Source organism: Macaca nemestrina, chromosome 2, assembly GCF_043159975.1.
Source record: "Macaca nemestrina isolate mMacNem1 chromosome 2, mMacNem.hap1, whole genome shotgun sequence".
Taxonomy (NCBI): domain Eukaryota; kingdom Metazoa; phylum Chordata; class Mammalia; order Primates; family Cercopithecidae; genus Macaca; species Macaca nemestrina.
Window position 1 is genome coordinate 103,496,214 of NC_092126.1, and position 18,976 is coordinate 103,515,189.

At 43.1% G+C, this 18,976-nt stretch overlaps 1 protein-coding gene across 7 annotated transcripts in view; it reads left to right on the forward strand.

Annotated features, from left to right (window-relative positions):
- MYRI (myosin VIIA and Rab interacting protein) overlaps window positions 1–18,976 on the forward strand; it is a 412,711-nt gene that overhangs the window by 244,652 nt on the left and 149,083 nt on the right. Inside the window, exon 1 of one of the 7 annotated variants that reach the window (XM_071091469.1) lies at window positions 18,765–18,898. The exons of the other annotated variants lie outside the window; for them this stretch is intronic. The gene's annotated coding sequence lies outside the window, so the exon portion shown is untranslated. Of the gene's footprint in view, window positions 1–18,764; window positions 18,899–18,976 lie in introns of those variants that run through there. 7 annotated transcript variants of the gene reach the window in all.

Consider the following 18,976-nt stretch of genomic DNA (forward strand, 5'->3'; position numbering starts at 1 on the left):
TTGGTGGTCAGCTAGCAGGCTCTGTGACATAAGCCATGTGAGAGTATTACCTTACCCTCCCACACAAAAAATTACAACACCAGAGATTATGGCCTAACTTTTTCTTTATAATTTTCTGTATTTCAGAACTTTAATGTTAATTTTTAAGTTAGAAAAAGGAAACATAGTTAACCCTTTTTCACTGCATATGATAGCTTACAACGTACTGTTATATGATTTTCTCATTTCAATTAGAGGATAAAACTATGAGCCCTTTGGAATCATGATTTTGGTACCACATGCAGTTTAGAAATTTGAGTGTACCTCTCCCAAACACTGCTGAATTCAAGACTCTCTTCCTTCCGAAGTTTATATATGGACAAGCCTCCTGCAGGCTCCTCCTCAACTGCTGGTAAGAGAGATTCTAGTGGTCTCCTCTCCCTTCCTCACCCTCAAGCCTCCCAGATTAGCACTTGTAAAATCATTTCTTATGCTGCAGGCAGGTTGTTCTGCCAAGAATTGGCTTGTGCTCTGGAGAAAAGAGCCCTATTTTAAGACACACCACAGACTGCCCGTTTGCTGAAGGAGACATGGGAGTGCTGGGACTTCCACCTGTCAAAACATGATTTGGAGTTCTTTTGGAAAGTGGAATATGCTCAGAGACCACAAAACCCACTCCCTCCAGACCCTCTTCGTTCTCCAGTTTCACTTCATTTCCACATCGTTTGGCGCTCCTTAATCCTGGAGGTGAGGCCAAGTAACGTGATGGATGTTAGAAGGGGAAAAGGTTAGATTTCCTAATTTAGCAGTGAAAACCCCAGAAAGAGGAAACAGAAGCTAGAAAAATATGCTCCCTTGTTGTCAGTAGCGATGAAGGGATTTTAAATGTGGTACCTAGAAGTAGACTATTCGAAGATCACACGGTTTACCATTTAAGCCTTCTTGGACACTTGAGAGTAAAAGGGAGCACCCTTCATTACAACGGACTAACAGCCATACCTAGGCTATCCTGGGCAACTGGGCTACACGGTGTCTTACTAGTTAGGTGGCCCCTTTCACTAACAGACAAGCCATCTTCGGTCTGTATTTCTAACTTTTTAGTGTCCAGTGGGCCTGTGACCTACACATTTGTTATGCTGAATCAGGGAAATGCAGCTTCATCAGGGACAGTTGCCATTAAATCCACTGGGCCAAAGAGTCCTATTGGCAGCTCACACCTCTGTCAGAGACAGCCCAGACCTTAACCTTAAAGTAGGTACATTTAGCTTTCAGAGCACATATGAGTGCTAAAACAATCAGGACTTTTCCTGGTTGTACATGAGAAAGAGCAATGGATGCCCAACTTCCATGCATTTGCTAGGTGCACTCTTTTTGTGGGATTCTAGAACATTTCATTCCAAGAGCCTTTGCAAAAACCAACACAGGATCTGAGAAGGCATGTGTGCTGGCTAAACTGTGGTATAAACTCATACCAGTTAGCCAAGTTCAGAAGGCTGGGGCCAAGGGAGCTGGAAGTATAGCACTGTTCACAGCATTGCATGAGAGAAGATATTTCCATTGCAATACAAAATAACTTTGACTATATGTGAAGCATATGTGATTCCTTTTAAAAAATTAATTCTAATTATATATATTTTTCAAGGTTTACTAAGAAACAAATTTTACTATATTAAAACAATTTTATTTCTTCCTTCCTCATACATTTCTTTTCTTTCTCTTGTTTTATTGCCCTGACTAAAATCTCCAGTGAAAGCTGAATAACATGTCAGTCATCACAACCTTGGAAAGGTCCTGATATTACGGGAAATACTGTTACCATTTCACTAGTGTATGTGAGATTGGCTGTAGGGAGTTTTAAAAGCTCCTTTCCAGAATCAGGAAGTTCCTTTTTATTCTTACATTGCCAAGAGATTGTAACATGAGTGGGTAGTTTTCCTTCTCCCTTAACTTGGTGAATTATATTAATTAGTTTTCTAAAAATAAACTAACTTGCATTCCTGGCACAAACCCAGCTTGGTTGTGTATTGTGTTTTTATACTCTGCTTATATTTATTAGTATTTTTGTACCTATGTTCACAGCTGGATTGACCTATAATTTTCAAATCTGTTGCTCTTCTTGGTCAGGTTTTAGTTTTTGGTAATAATGTTACACTATCCTCATAAACTGAGTAAGGCACTATGCCTTCTTTTCCTATTTTCTTTAAAAAAAAAAAAAGTGTATATAAAATTAGATTAGTTGTTCCTTAATTTACAGTAGGACTTACTTCCTTGAGACTGTTTCTTTAATGAGTATAGAATTATTCATGTTTTGTATTTTATTTTGAGTGAGTTTCTAGTAAGGAATAGATTCTAGGAATTTGTTTATCTAACTTTCCAATTAATTTGCAAACTTATTTATAATCTTCTCTAAGTGTGTATGCATCTGTCTGCATTTCTAGTATCATGCCTGTTAGTATTTGTCCCTTCTTTTTTTCTTTTTTAAGATGGGAGTTATCTTTTTCTCTTTTCAAAAAACCAATTTCTGACTTGCTAGATTCTCTCTACTGAATATTTGTTTCCTATTCTAACTTCTTCTTTTTTTGCTTCCATCTACTTTCTTTAGACTTTTTCTACTCTTCTTTGTCTAATTTCTGATGACGGATACCTAGCTTATTTATTTTCAGCCTTTCTTCTTTTCTCACTAAATTCTTCTCTATATATCATAGTAACTAGATGTAGTCTTTTATGATCATTCAATTCTCAGTATTCTAAATTTCTAGTTTGATTTTTTCTTTGACCCATGTGTTATCTAAAAACAGATTTTTAAATTAACAAAATATGAGGTTTTTCAAATTGTCTTTTTGCTATTGATTTCAAACTTAATTGCGTTGTCCTCAGAGACTGTGGCCTGTATGATACCACTTCTCTGAAATTTATTTAGACTTACCTGCCCATGTTATAGTCAACTTTCCTAAGTATTTTACAGGTGCTTGAGGAGAATATATATTCATGAATTTTTGAGTACAGTGTCTTATGTATGATCTTCAGATCAAGCTTGATATTGTGCTGCTCAAATCTTCTATATTCTTGCTTAATTTTTGCCTGCTTGTTATATCAATTACTAAAAAAGCCATTTCAAAATCTACCACAACAATAGATTTGTCTGTTTCCTTTTGCAATTTTGTCTGTTTATGCTTTGTGCATTTTGAGGCCAAGTTATTAGGTAGATAGAAGTTTGGAATTGCTATATATTTCTTTTTCACTTTGGCTCTCTGCACTGCATTTTGGATAATTTGTTTACATCTGTCCTTCATTTTACTAATTATCTGTCGAGTTGTGTTTAATCTGCTATATAGCCTATCCTATGTGGTTTTTGCCATTACTTTTAACGACAACCTAACAATGTGATGTTATGACATATGTATACAATGTAAAATAATTAAATGAAGCTAATTAATATATTCATTACCTCACATACCATTTTTTGTGGTGAGAACATTTGGAATTTATTCTCTTAGCAATTTTGAAATCCAACGTATATTATTAGCTATAGTCAACATGTTGTGTAGTAGATCTCAAAAATGTATTCCCTCTGTCTAATGGAAACTACGTACCCTTTGACCAACATCTCCCCATGCCCCCATCCCAGCCTCTGCTAACCACCATTCTACTCTCTGCTGTTATGAGTTCTACTGTTTTATATACCACGTATGAGCAAGATCATGTAGTATTTGTCTGTCTTTGCTGACTTCTTTCACTTAGCATAATGTCCTCCAGGATCATCCATGTTGTTGCGAATGATAGAATTTCCTTCTTTTTTAAGGCTGAATAGCATTCATTATGTGTATATACCACATTTTCTTTATCTACTAAATGGCCATTATCAAAAAGACAAAAGATAACAAGTGTTATCAAGGATGTGGAGAAAAGAGAACCCTTGTACACTAGGTGGGAATGTAATTTAGTATCACCATTATGTAAAATTACATGGAGATTTCTCAAAAACTAAAAATAGAACTACCATGTGATCACCAATTCCACTTCTGGATCTATATCCAAGGAATTTGAAATCAGTGTATCAAAGAGATACCTGCATTCTCATGTTCATCGCAGCATTACTCACAAGAGCCAAGATATGGAATCAGCCTGGCATTTATGAACCTCACCATTGCAGGAGCTGGTGGCTGAAATCAGTGCTCCCTGCCAGTCTGAGAAGTCTACATTCAGTTGATCACATTCAAAATTTCACACACCTGTCTTTTTCATGTAAAGTTTTTCATTAATGGCTTTATATTTAATTATCCAAAATGATGAACTCCAAGATTACTTATTTTCTGGGCCAGAAATCAACAAATCATCTCTCTAGCATTTAATGTTCTATGTGCTTTTCCTGTGATCATTAGGCATAGAACTCAGGAACTTTATAATTTTCATTAGGGCCTAGTTACCAGATTAAAGCATAAATCTTATTGCTAATTACAATGGCTGAGGAAAAACAAAAACAGAAACTAACTTTTTCACCATCCTGACATGGCTCCTTTAAATGGGCCGCCTAATCATGAAGGAAATGGCATGTGTAATGGATACATTTTTCATCTTGATGCTCAAGAAGTCAACTGCGTTTCTTTTGCAGATAAATTTTTGGGAAATGGTCCCATTACTCTTTCTGTAATAAGACACTTAATAAGATAAAGTCAGATTAAAATCAAGCCTTCTACCTATAAAATAGTCCAGAATAATATTGGATCATTTGAGTGGCGAGCCCAATTTAAAAAAGCTGAGCATTATCTTACGTTTAACAGACATTTGAGTTTAGCAAAGATTAGAAAACAAAATTTCTTGCTAGCTCATGAGGGAGCTCACAGGAATTTAGTCACTCATTCAACACCTATTTAATGAGTGGCTGCTGTGCACTGTGTGCCAGCTTTAGGGAATCAGGTATGAACAGGCATAATTCTGTCTCTGCAGGGCTCATGGCCTAGAGAAGGAACAAACAGATTATCGTGTGACTCCAGTCAGGGAATGCTGAAAGGTCTAATGCTGTGAATGGGTCTCCATTCAGACCGTAGGGATGACAGATGTGATATTATAGTTCCTCTTGAAGGATTGGGGAGTTGGTTAGACAAACACAGATTTGTCAGTGTTGGAGGCCAGAAGGGAAGAAGCACAGTCCTGGAGGGCCCAATGTGGCTAAGACTGCTTTCTTCCTTATTCCTCCTTCTTCCATTTCCCCCTTCTCTTCATCTTAATTTCCATCTTCAGTAATAGTAAAGCATAGTATAGGTAGTAAGGGGCAAAGGGAAGAAGAATACTGAATTATCAGAGAAGAGTCTCTTCCTTTTGGACTCCCTAGATACCAGACCTGGTACACAACATAGAAAACCAAATACATTCAGATCTATGCCAAGACAAACAATAATTAAACTTCTAAAAACTAAAGAAAAAAATTGAAAGCACATAGAAACAATGCATTACTTACAGGGAAAGATCAATGAGGGTGACAGCAGAGTTCTCCATCTCAAACCATGGAGGCCAGAAGGAAGTGGCACAATATTTTTTAAGTGCTGAAAGAAAAGCGTGGTCAACTGTGAATTTCTTATCTGGGGAAACATTCCTTCAGGAAGGAAAGGAAAATCAAGACATTCTCAGAAGAAAGAAAACTAAAAGTTTGTCATTGGCATAAATATTATATATATTTTATATATGCAAAATATAAAAATATATATCTATAAAATAGACTATATTATATCTATATATTATATATCTATGTATAATATATCTATGTATTATATATATAATATATATTTTTTTCTTTTTCTGGGACGGAGCTTCACTCTGTCACCCAGGCTGGAGTGCAATGGTGCAATCTTGTCCCACTGCAACCTCCATCTCCCGGGCTCAAGTGATTCTCTTGCTTCAGCCTCCTGAGTAGCTGGGATTACAGGCACCCACCACTGTGTCCAGCTAATTTTTATATTTTTAGTAGAGACGGGGTTTCACCATGTTGGCCAGGCTGGTCTCGAACTCCTGACCTCAGGTGATCTGCCTGCCTCAACCTCCCAAAGTGCTGGGATTACAGGCATGAGCCACCATACCCAACCAGCAGATATATTTTTAAAGAGTGGCTAAAGAACTTCCTTAGGGAGGAAATGGTAAAAGAAGGAATCTTGGAGCAGAGCAGCCCAAGCAAGGGGGTACTTAGGAATTAGTGGGTAAGGAAAGAATCGAAAAGGCTTATAGTGTCCTCAAGAAGGAAGAAGAAAGGAAGGAAGGAAGGAGGGAAGAAGCAGCAATGGAAAGAGTAAAACTATGTGTACATAAAATAGACTATCTTTATCCTCATGAGTTTTATAAATCATATTTGGTAACTGAAACAAAAATTATAACACCATCTGACATTCAAGACAATTATATGGAAAAGTGGGAAAGGCAAAGGAACCTAAATGAAAATAAGGTTTTCATACTTCACTCAAAGTGAAAAAATGTACACACAGTAGACTGTGATAAGGGACAGATATATGTTATAATACCAAGAGCAACCACTGCAAAAACTATGTAAAGAAATATAGTAAAAAACCCTATGAGTAAATTAGGATGGGATCCCCAAAAAAGTTTAAGCCACAGGAAGGCAAGAAAAAGAGAAACAAAGGAATGAGAACTGGAAGAAACAGTAGCAGAAGAAAGTGCTAAAGAATTTTCAAAATCTAGGAAAACTCTTACAAACTTTTGGAAGGTTCTACATCTTCCCAGCAGAGCCCCAGTCCGGACTCCTTGACAATAACTTCTCACTGTCTGAAAGGTCCTCTCAAACCAGGGTGTTCCAAAACTACCCAGAAGGAATGGATGTGATTCTGTAAGTGACCTGAGTTACTCTTGGCAGCCACCTGAAAACATACTTAAAGAACTTGCTTTTCCCTCTGTAGAGGCTGCCTTTGGAGGGATGGGAAGACTGTTATAGAGGGGTTTTCTCACTTTGGGCAGGCTGCCCCAAGAGAGGAAGGGCCGTAACTCAGCCTGGGAGTCCAGGTGAGAGCCACCAGGGCGGACCTTGCTGCTCTTCGCCAGGTGCCAGGACATGCAGTGTGAGTTGACTTTCCTGGCTGTTTAGACACCTGCCTCCTGCCTCACACTCAGGACCTCTGGTGTTGCAGAAAGAATACCAGCTCTGTCATCAGGCATTCCAGGCTTAAATCCTAGCTCAGCCCCTTACTAACTTTCTGTCCTCCAGTTCCACTATCCATCAGAGATAATGCTGGTTCAGGGAGGTGATAGGAGGAATAAACAAGGTAACCCAGTACCTACTTCCCGGGACCTCTAATGAATGGTGGGTGCTCCTGATTTCCAGAACTGGGTTCAGAGAAGAGGTTTTGACAATCACGGTCCCCTACATTCTAGCAGGTAGTACACAGCAGCAAGCGGATCTCGGGGTGAGCACTGAGGCTGGTTGGCATTCAGAGCTCTGGGGTAGGAACAAGGGAAGCCAGTGCCATGCCCTATGACCAGGACAATACTGTGGGTGATTGGGGAATTCATAATATGCCAGAAGCCATTATCAGTTAACTCCTCTCATGACACTGCTACATGGATGAACATATTACCACAGCAACTGTTGCTGGACATGCACGAAGATATGATTGTCCCCTTAGAGGTCCCAAGAATAAGTGGGGCAGGCAACCCATTGTGGCTATCATGAGGAAGTGGTGTGGCTGAGTTAGTGTGGATTCTGACACCAGCCCAAGCTGCCCTTGGACAAAGCTCCAAAGCCACACTTTCTTCTCGATCAGATGAGTGTAAGAGTCCCAGCCTCATAGTGCTGTGGATGAAATTCAGTGAGAGGCACAGGCCAGGGGCTCAGCCCTGCGCCTGGACAGGAGTAAGCACCGATACATGTTACCTATTATTGTTGCTGCTGTTATTGTTATCACTGGGAAGTGAGATGGGTAAGTAGATCATCAGAACAAAGAATAAAAACTGAAATGTCTGCTTCAAGAAGGGAGCGTGTTATGAGAGACCAGGCTTTAGTTCTATTACAAAGGGCATTTATCCAGTGTGAATGTAATAGGTTAAGAAGCCAAAGCAAGGGGGCTAGTCTGTGATCAGTGGCATGGTAGTCAATGTTTAACTAGCTCTCCAAGGGAAAAGAAAGCTTTGATTTGTAGTGTTTGCCAATTTCCACTTTGTAAATGCTACTACCTTGAACATTGTTAAGCTGCCAACATGTCATCACTGAATGCAGAGTTGGGAAAAATGCACACAGAGAGCTCTCTGGATCCAGAACGAGTCTGCTTCAGCATCCCACTGACTGGGGTGGTGCAGGGTGTTTCCAAAAAACAACAGGAAGATTCAGATTGGAAACTGCGCTAGGGATTATCACTTTTTCTGTGATCAGCTGGCAGGTAGGGGTGCCACTGCTGGGGTACAAAGATGCCTGTGCCCCACTACATCATTGTGTTGTGTTTGTCTGTAAGTGGGGACAGACAGGATACCCTATGCTAGAAAAAGGAGAGGGAGCAAGACCCAGCCACCGGAAAGGAGGCTGGCAGAAATGCCAGTCTCTGTGCAGAAAAAGTTGAGCAGCCACGAAGAACAAGACCCAGGCCAAGGGCTGGTTGGCCTGGGAGCTGATAAGCAGTGATGCTGTGGGAAGACAGCAGGGGTCCCCAAGGCTTTTGGCACCTGCTTTGATTGGCAGCAAGTAGGGGTAGGAGGAGAGGGGGGACAGATGTTGGAACTCATCAGTCTTTACTAGTCTCCAAACCTCAGAATTTTTTTCTCAGTTGTTCAGATGGTTGTGGTTCTTGGGAAACTGCACTCCTTGTTTTAGTTAGAACTCGCTGAGAACCTAGAGCAGGACTGGAGCTCAGAACATAAGCTGAAGGATCAGTCAATACAACTATGAGGAACAGAGTTGTGGATCACTCCGTTACTGGAAAACCAGGAATTATTACCCTAATATATCCTGAATGTTCACCAGTTTTTATTCATTCATCCAGCTGACAGTGGCCCAGTGCCTGCTCTGTGCCAGGTACCGCGATTGAGTTAAAGACACAGACCTGAACAGATGAGGCTCCTACCCTTCAGGACCTCAGAGTCTAGTATGGGAGACAGAAAAACATCAGCCCCAACCCTACAGAGCTAGTGCTGGTGCTGGGAGGGCACCCAGCAGGCAGTGCAGAGGCCCTTAGGTATGTGAGCCAGGAAACCAGAGCCCGTCTCTGTAGCTGGAGCCTGTGGCTGGGAAGAAGTGCAGGGCCCAGCCCCAGAGGGCTTTCTCAGCCCTGGTAGGGAGTAGGATTATTTTGAGAACAAAGGACAGCCATTAGGTATTTTTGGCAGAGGCTGGCATGCTCAGATTCATGTTTTTAAGACAATGGCTCTGGCTGCTGGATGGAGGCAGGAAGTCAGGAAGGAGGCCACTGTAGTGATCCATGGCAGGGGATGAGGACTTGGACTTGGTGGTAACCAGAGGAATGGGAAGACACAAGTAGATCTGAGAGACATCTAGGCATGTGGAGGGGGTCAGGGAGGGAGGAGTCAGGAGTGATTGAAGCTTGGGCACCTGCGTAGATGCTGGTGTCATTCCCAGGGAGGCAGCCCCAGAAAGTAGCAACTTACAGGGCAGGTGATGCATGAATGTGAGGGCCTGGGATCCGTCTGGTGTACAGCACATCTAGGACTCCAGTTTTACTGCTATGTGACTACTCTCCTTTGGTGACAGCAGAAAGGGTTGGATGGAGAAAGTAGGCATCTGACTGCCAACTTAATCCAAAACTGGACTCTAAGTTATTAAGAAGTATTCAGTCTTGCCCTACTAAGCACTTAAGTTTAAGAAGCATTTTTGCTTGCATTGTGTTATTTTAAACTTTCAACTATTCATGAGGTGTGTGGAGCCATTATTTCAATTTTATACATAAAGAAATTGATGCTTACAGAGGCTGTTAGAACATCATCCTTTTTCATTTAAGCCATCTTTAAGCTTGGTAGCTTTCCATGCAGGTTCTTCCAGGCATGAGACAGGAGAGTAGTCACATAGCAGTGGAACTGGAGTCCTAGATAGGCTGTGCCTAAATGCTAGAAGTGTTTATTGGATTTGTCTGAGACTAAAAAAAAATTAAAGAAGAGTCAAAAACAAACAAAGGCAAAAAGGAGACATGAGACTTTATAGAACAGTTTTCTGAGGTTTTCAGAAATATTATCATAAAGCTTTTATATGTTTGTTCCAAGGCAAGGGCCTCTCTCTGTTGGATGTTGCTGGCTTATTATATTTTAATGGCCTTGGCAATGGATCGTTCATGCAGAATTGCATTTGCTTCCCCAAAAACCATTTTCTATAGATTTCTATTTTCTTCTCCAAAATTACATACAGGGTCTTTAGGCCAAGGTAAATGTGGATAATACAAAAGCCTGTGAGTCTGTTTCAGTGGGAAAAGGTCAAGCAAAGTCACACCCTACACTGCATATACCTCTACTAATAATATAAAAGTGCTTCTCTCAATCCTTTTATTTATGACCTTGGGAAAGTCTCTCTTATGAGTTATTGTATCTAGTGTGGTGTTACTGGATGCTAAAAAACACTTCATGAATACTTGTTGCATTCAAAATTTCATCAAGAATAATCAACATCTTCAGTTTTATTTCTGTTCAGACATTTTTTCTTGCATAGTGAGCTTTGAGACCTTGTACAAAATCCCTTATCTTTCTGGGCCTCACCTGTGAAGATGACGATGATCATGGAGCCCTGTGACACATTCCTCAAGAGGTCCAGGTGCTGGCTGGTGAGGAGCTGGACAGGTGCTCTGTGCTGAGATTCACCAAAGTTGTGAAGGGTATGATTGTGTTCAGGCATTTCGACGCCCTTGGAATTGGAGAGCATCAGGACTCCCTAAAACAGTTGGGGAAAAGAGGAAAGGAAGGGGCATATGACAAGTGACCCATCTGGTGTGGGGTGTGAGGCTGAAGACCTTGAAAAAACCCTCATTCCTTGTTGGCCAGCTAGATTTTTACCTATCACCATTTCTGCTGAAGGATGGCTACTAGCCTCTAAGAGCAAGTCAGCTGGAAGCATTACAGCATAGGGTTCAGTTTTAAGAAAGGAAACCTTAACTCAGATGACCAGCTTCATTCACTTTTAACTGATCGTCTGACAAACTTCCTGGCTTATGCATTTCTCTGCCAAGGGCTATTTCAGAATATCTTTCAGAAATAAAAGGCCAATAAATGCTTACATTTTATGCGACACATGTTTCTATGCCTTACTTTCCTCAACAGTAGTGTCCTACTTCTACTTGGTGTATGTTTCCTGCGTGGGTACTGAGGACTTACAGTGTTGAGTTGTACTGTAGTGTGGTGGGCTGTGAAACCTTAAGTAGACTGTCTCCTCCAACATGCAGGTGGAACAGAGGTGGATCTTCAAGAAGCAGAGGATCCCTTTTCTTTCTTTCACTCACGGTTTCTTGGGTGTGGACTTCAGGAGGTCCACATGTGTGCTTCCAGGCAAGTGAGCACATGTGGCACCTACCATAGGAAGACAGCAGCCCGCAGCAGGAAGCAGGGCCTCTGCGCATCACAGAGCTGAGCCAGCCAAAGGCCCCTTCTGTGTTCACCACCCCTTTGTAACTCTGGAGCCTTAATTCAAGCCTTGATCGGGCTTGAAGCAAGCCACTGACCTGTTCTCCTGGGATTATCCCCAGCTGAGCCACTAAAGGGGTCAACTATTAACTGAGAGATTAGAGTAGAAGAGGGTCTGGCTATGAGGATGAGACCCACATTTTGGGCTTCCTGGCCAGATGCTTCATCTTAGTAAAACCTTTCCTTTTAGTACCAGCCACTTTTTAAAAATTAAAGAATATGCTATTTCTATACAATAGTAAATTTAATGGTCATGTGGCAAATCACAAACACCCTAGACCTCCTCCTATTGTCTAACTGAAATCATTAAGCACATACTTTTGCAGACACTTGCTGAGTATATTCTTAGCTGGCTTGTGTTGTATCTGAAATACTAGACAGGAATGGTTTAATGAGTATTCACATCATGGCAACAGGGCGTTTTGCTTGTCACTTCTAATTCTCACATCTAATAATGCATTTGATCTACAAATTAGACTGCAAGATTCCTGTCCAAGCAACATCAGGGGCTGGGTGGGTTGAGGGAGAATTCAAACAAGATAAATGCTCTCTCTCAATTATCTCTTCCTCTTCCCAGAACCTCCCAGAAGGAGCATTTCTGTACTAAAATTGCCCAAAGAAGTCTTCATTTTCTACTCCCTGGTAATGGTGCCAAGTATTGAATTTGCATGGAAAGAGATGATATTGCAAAGAGACACATTAGAATACATTTCACAAGCTATAAATTGCTTGTCAGAGGCTCCGTAAGCCTTGAGATGGACTCTGTCCTGAAGTGTCTCTTGTGTAGCGTGTGTTTACCTTCTTTTTCCCCAACCTGCCAGTCTGTGCTCATTCTGAAGACAGAGCCCCTCACACTGGATGACTGTGAAGGGTGGTACATCTGGAGCTCCAAGTCAGCCCTTGAGCTTTTGAAGCTGCCACTAAATCTTGATTCAGAGACCCGGCCTAGAGTTTTTGCTGCTTGTTCATGGTCAGCACACTAAAGCCCCCAAGGTGTCTTCCTGGCTGTTTTGCATGCTTCCTGGGCTCCCTCCCTTTCCCCTGATGACAGCAACTGCCAGGAAGGGCTGGGAAAGACACCCACACTGTAAGGGATAGCTGCGCCTCCCCAAATCCCTCTCCCAGGTGAACTTTGTCTTCACCAGGCAAGTCCTTAAGCTGATGGAGGGCCATTCAGGAAAAATTCAGGGCTTTACTCCTGGAAGGTTTTGGCAGTACTTGGGACTGTCTAGGGTCCCTCTTTTAACATGTGGCTCGTGTTGGTCACCCAGAACCCTGTGAAGGGAAGGTGAAGGTTCTTAAAGTCATGGTACATTTCATGGGTGCTAAGTATGTCATATACATTAGTTCAACAAATCCCCAGAAAGTCAACAAGGTAGGTATTGGCCCTTATTTACATGGTAGGAGATGAGTTAAGAGAAGTTTGTTACCTGCTCCAAGTCACCCAGCTAATATGGCACTGAGCTTGGATTTGGAAGTTTATTTGGCTCTGAAATTCAAAATATTTCCACCATCTCATTCAGATTACCTGGGAACTTGAGGTTACCACCACCAGCTTCCAGAAGCTAGTCTGTCTTGTGTGCTCCCATCGCAGGAGTTTAGTCTGCTAGTGGGCTTCATGTTCCAGGATGTCCAAGTCCTTTGGTACATCACAGATTTGCACTTAGTAGTGACTCCCTCCCAGAATCTCCCAGGGAGCTGAAGCCTAGGCCTGGTACCTCTGGCCCTGTTGTGCTGAACCCCTCCCTGTTAACCTCAGGGAAGCACCAGGTTCAAGAAGCCAAAGAAGAGACCCAGAGCCAGCAAACAAGTATAGGGTTTTATTAGCGGGCTTACATACTGGAGAGAGAGTCCAGTAGTGATGGGCTAGACAGGAGAACCAACTTATATACAGAAACAGTTCAGTGTCATTGGGCTAGACAAGATATCCACCTTATGTACAGTCCAGTGACCCAGTGGCTGCAGGCTTTTTGCAGAAAAACCACAACTGCGTGCAAACAGTACGAAATTTATATAGCATTTTTACTTAACACCCTCCCCTTAATAACCACCACCTGGCAGTCTTCCTTCAACCCAAAACTCAAGGCCTCAACCCTCTCTATGGCCTGTGTTCCACAGGACAGAACAGGGGCTCGGATGTTCCTCATAGACAAGGAACGAATCTCCAGGATGATCATGCCCAGATTCCGTAGTTGGAACACACATTCAGTTGTGTCTGCTATGCAGGGTCATTCTAAGGGTATGCTTAAGTTATTGCTATCAGGTATGTTTACCCTGTGAGGGGATCCTGGGAGCAAGTCTACCATTCCCAGCTAGCAGCTCCTGCTCCCACACTGGGATAGCAGTGCACCTTTACCTGGGCTCATCCTTGTCTCAACATTTTTCAAACAGAAGTGAGAGGCACCAAGCTGGTCATAGTTTACTTCTCTCCCAGTCTCTGCTCTCAAACTAGCTACAACACCATTGCAATTGGATGCAAAACCAGCAACAGCAATTTGCTTCAAACTCCTAACTAGCCAGAGGCAATCATCTATGCTTTTCTCTACTCTTGAGATAAAGACATAACTCCATAACATTCAACGAAGGCCTGCAGGGTTGGCCCACCAGCTTTTCCACCCGTATATTTCCCCTCGCCCCTCTCTCTTCATAATGGGAGACTCTCTGTCTTTCCTACTTTCCTGTTACCTCCCACCACAAGGCCTTTGCACATGCTATTTCCTCTGCCTGGAAAGTTTCCCCTCCCCTCCCCCTTCACATGTTCCAATTTTATTCTGCTGTTCAGACCTCCCCTCCATGCCACAACTCCATCATCACAGACTGCCATTCAGCAAGTTTTTGTCCATCTGATGATGTTTACCCCACTGGATTTAGCTCCCTCTGTTTCTGCTCACCTGTTGTCCACAGTTTGTGGCATATGATAGGTGCTCAACAAAAAAGTCTTAATAGCTGATTATTTAATTATTATCACAACCCTGTGAAACAAGACTGTTACCATTTCCCTTTGGCAAGTGAATAAATGGAGACTAAGAGAGGCTGAGTTGGAACTCAGAGCTTGGTCTCTCTCTCTCTAAAGCTGGTGTTTATTACACCATGGCACCTCCACACCCCAACTTCTCAGTCTTGCCTTTGGCCTTCCATCTTGGCTTCTGGAATACTGCTGTCCACCTCCCCTGCTTTGCAGCACAAGGACATCTGCTGCTAGTTTGGTTTTTTGGTCAGACATCTGCCTGCCCTAGTGCCCAGGGATCCCTAAGGGGTAGGAATCTCATGTTTAGTCACCTCCTTCTCTGGTACCTGTGGCTATTCCTGCCCAGGACATTGTAGATTCTCAGTAGGTGTTTGGGAATCTCATTCCCCTCTGTTTCAACCAGGCCTCTATGGATTACTAGTGAGAGAAAATTCAACCTGGCTTAAAGAAAAAGGAATATATACTAGTTTGTGTAATCGAAGATATTCAAGAGCAGACTGGATTCAGGTATGACTGGATTCGGAGTTCAAACTATACCTTCCGGGCTCAGTTCTTTTGCTGTTGCTTTCTGCTGATGAGCTGCAGTTTCAAACTTCTTACAATAGCAAGATGATGGCTTGCCAGAGCTCTGGCCCCTCCGTGTCTCAGCCACTCAGCCTCAGAAACCACCTCCCTCCCCAGCGCTGAACGAAGGTCCTCAGCATGGCTAACACAGGTCTGATGTGAGGTCACTTGTCTCCTCCTCACCTAATTGCTGTGGCTAGGGAGACACCCTGATGCAAGCAAGACCCACTCTTAAAGCTGGGAGTGAGGTCAGCCCCACCAGAGAACAAGAGTTGGGGGTGAGGGAGGCAGAGGGACACTTTTACCAGGGAAAGGATTAATGGATGCCAGGCCTTGAAAGCCAGCTTTCCACTACGATCTCCTTTCAAGATTTTTCAAGCTGACCTTATACCTCCTCTGACTCTGACTTCCCGTTCCTCAAGTCCCTTCAGGGAAGTCTGTCAGGCCTGGGGCTGTAAACAGATCATGGCATCCTTATTCCTTGAGCAGAGAGGGTGAGTCCTCTTCTAGCTTCTGCATTCACAGGTTTTGCTGCTCTGAGAACCCCCAGCTAATGTGTGACTGGCACATCAGCTTAGTGTCATACTTCCAGACACCCAGAGCCCACGAGCCTGGCCCTGAAAAGAGGCCCTAGGGGAAGATCCTGATCCTCTGCCTTCACACTCTGAGAAGCCAGCCTTGTTCTAGAGGTAGTTGGTGGGGAGAATTTCCTGAAGTCCCTAATGATGCTCTCCAGGGAGCTCAGAGAGGTTTCTGAGAAATGTGTGGGCAGGGGCTGTGTATACTACTCCAGCCTCTACACAGCCACCCCACACGCAGAAACACCACATGTGGACATGCACTCACACACATCCGCACACTCACCAACACTGCCATCTCTCTGCCTCCCTCAATTCTGCCCTTCCTCCCTCTCTCTCGTCTCCCTCTTTCTCTCACAGTATGCTCTGACATCTTTCCTACATACTCCACAGACCCTCTTCTGTCCTCCTCCTTTCTCCCTCTGCCCTCTCCCACTTGTCCTTCCCTCCTCCTCCTTCTCCTACCACCTCAGCGCCTTCCCTCTCCCCATCCTTTTTTCTCACACACACATTCCCATTTCTCTCACATACACATACATGATATACCCAATCTCTCTCACTCTCACGCACACTCCCTGCTCACACTCCATACCATAACACTCCACCATCCCCCTCCCCCAGACTCCAGCACCCACACCTCCAACCCTGGCCTTCCAACCATGTCTGTGACTGCTGTCCCTTCAAAGGTTGGCTTTCATAGGTTTTCTCAAGCCATTCTACTTCTAGATACACCCCAGATGGCAGCCAAATCCTAAACCAGTGTTTCATCCTCAAGGAGCAGTCTCACGCTCTCACAGAGTGTCTCAGGTGAGAGGGCTGTAGTCAAAAAAGGGGTGACCTGGGCATGGTCACACAGCCACTGTGACAGCAGTGGGGATGAAACCCGACTCTCTGAACCTGTAGGACAGTATTTTCTCGTGTCTCTCTTCTCATTTGAAGCATCTCACACATCCTGAATCCTCACTGTGTAATAAGGGAGGTGCTGTGAGGATAAAGTCAAATTTAGCATATGGCAAAGGGAGCCTTACAAATCAATGCGGGAACCTGTGTGTGCAGGTAATGTTGAGTTCATGAGTTTGACTCCCCGCAACCACAGCAAAATGACCAAAGAAGTAAAAGATCATTTTTAGTGGGTCTGTTTCTGCTCTGGATACAGGAATGGCTGTCCCAGGCCAGAATTCCTGCATGATCTCACTAGGAGGACTCTGTGGTGGGACATCTGGAGCAGCCCCCAGGGGAGCTGCTATGAGAGCAGCCTAAGCAGTAGGGTCTAGCCTGGCGGATTCCCCAGAGCCCCCATCTCAGAGCAGCAGGGCTGAGAGTGTAGATCACAATGTGGCATTGAGAAAAGGCATCGGCATCTTTGAAATAATGAAAACTTTCTTTACCAGGCAAAATAACAACTGTAAGAAAAATCTGGGCACTCTGAGATGTAGCTTGGCAAAGCTTGTGCTGCTTGGCAAAGTCCCTGGTTTACTGTTTGGGTGAAGCAAAACGCTCCACCCATCGTCCTCACTCCTCGCCTTCTGCATCAGCCTGCCTGGCTATCAGCAGCCCTGCCAACAACTCAGTAAAAGGCTCCTCCGTTGCCATGGAGGCTTTTGACTTCCTCAGTGAGGCCTAGACCTTGACTCACTGCCTTTGCAAAGAAAACCAACCACGACCAAAAGAAGAAAAGCTTATGGGAATAGGAAATTAATTACTTTTCTGCATAACAGCTAAAATTATTGAGAGCTGATTCCTGTACTGTTCTAAGCACTCACCTACCCTCACAACAACTCCAGAAGGCAGATATACTTTACCCATTTTACAAAGGCAGAAACTAAGGAAAGAGAGATCAAGTAACTTGCCCATGGTCTCACAGAAAGGAAGTCAAAGAGTCGGGATTCATATCCAGGTATGTTGGCTCCAGGTATGTTATCCTCTGACCTACAGTGCCCTCAAAAGAGTTCAAAAATCTGTGGGCTTTCCAAAGAGTGGGTTCTAAGGTACTCGGTTGAATCTTGGTCAGTGTTTTCAATTTTAGTAGGAAAAAAAAAAAAGTCCCCTCTCAAAGCAATTTATTCAAGGCTTCTCTTGGGAGATATTTTTGGCTATATACAGATGGAGTAGATCTTTCTATTCAGAGCTCTAAAGTCCACCATGGTGGGTAATGTTAAAATAAAAAACAACCTCCCCCCCCCACCCGCCACCACCTACACACACGAGATCTTTGGCCAGGCTCCCACTCTGAAGGTGGGGATTGAGAACAAATGTGCACGATTTCCATTCCTGAGGAAGTGTCCCACAGGGTGGTACCGGAGCTCAGAGCCTCCTGTGTCCCTGTAGACAGAAGTCTGCAGAGGCATGGAAATGCTGCAGAACCCATTTGGTGGTCTTGCCTGTTCGAACTATTTGGACACTGGAAGGGGTACTCGTGACCCTCCATTGACAGTATGAACAACAGGGATGGAAGATGAGCTCAGTGACTTAAAGAGAATGAAGTGTTGCCACAGGAATTCAGCTGGAAGAGTGTTAGAAAGAGCTGGTGTTCCTCTTCTGCTCCTCTATGTCAAAGCAACCCTGGACACTCTGATCTGAGTTTAGTACTGCACTCCCTTTTAAATCAGAGTTATTAGCACTTTCACTATCAAAATGAAATTCAAAATGGATTAGCGGGTTGGATGACCTGTGCTGGGCCCCATCAGAGACCACTCCGTGATTTCAACTTATTTTTTAAGTCAAACAACAGCAGCCTTTTTGATATGTATACTTAAGTAGAAGTGCATTGTTTGTGTTTTATTTGCTAAATATAAATTGCTTTCCATTTTTTAAAAAGTAAGGTCATTGATTTTTGCCTGAAAATGAATGAGGCATGCACCTTTTCAAAGTGTTTATGTATAGCCTGCATATGTGGTACGAACCCATTTGTAATGCAATACATTCCATAAAAGTGTGAGCAGAATTTTGCATGTGTGCATTTGTCTGGAAAAGAGGGACCCTTTGGTAGCGGCTGTGGGTAGTTGGCAGTGGGCAAAAAAAGGACTGATTTTTTTTCTCCCCTCCTAACACTCTCTGTTTATCTGCAGATCCTTTTCTATCTAAGTTCTACATAAACAGTGTTGCACTGTAAGCAAAGTGCCCTGGGTCTTCATGAATATTCTGAATCATGCATGCATATTCACAGAGGGAAGCTAGTGCTGCCAACCTCTTCACAATAAAGGTATATGCATTCTTCCTGATCAAATATTCTGTTCCCTTCTCTTTCTCAATTTTTGTGATCAAATATTCTGTCCCCTTC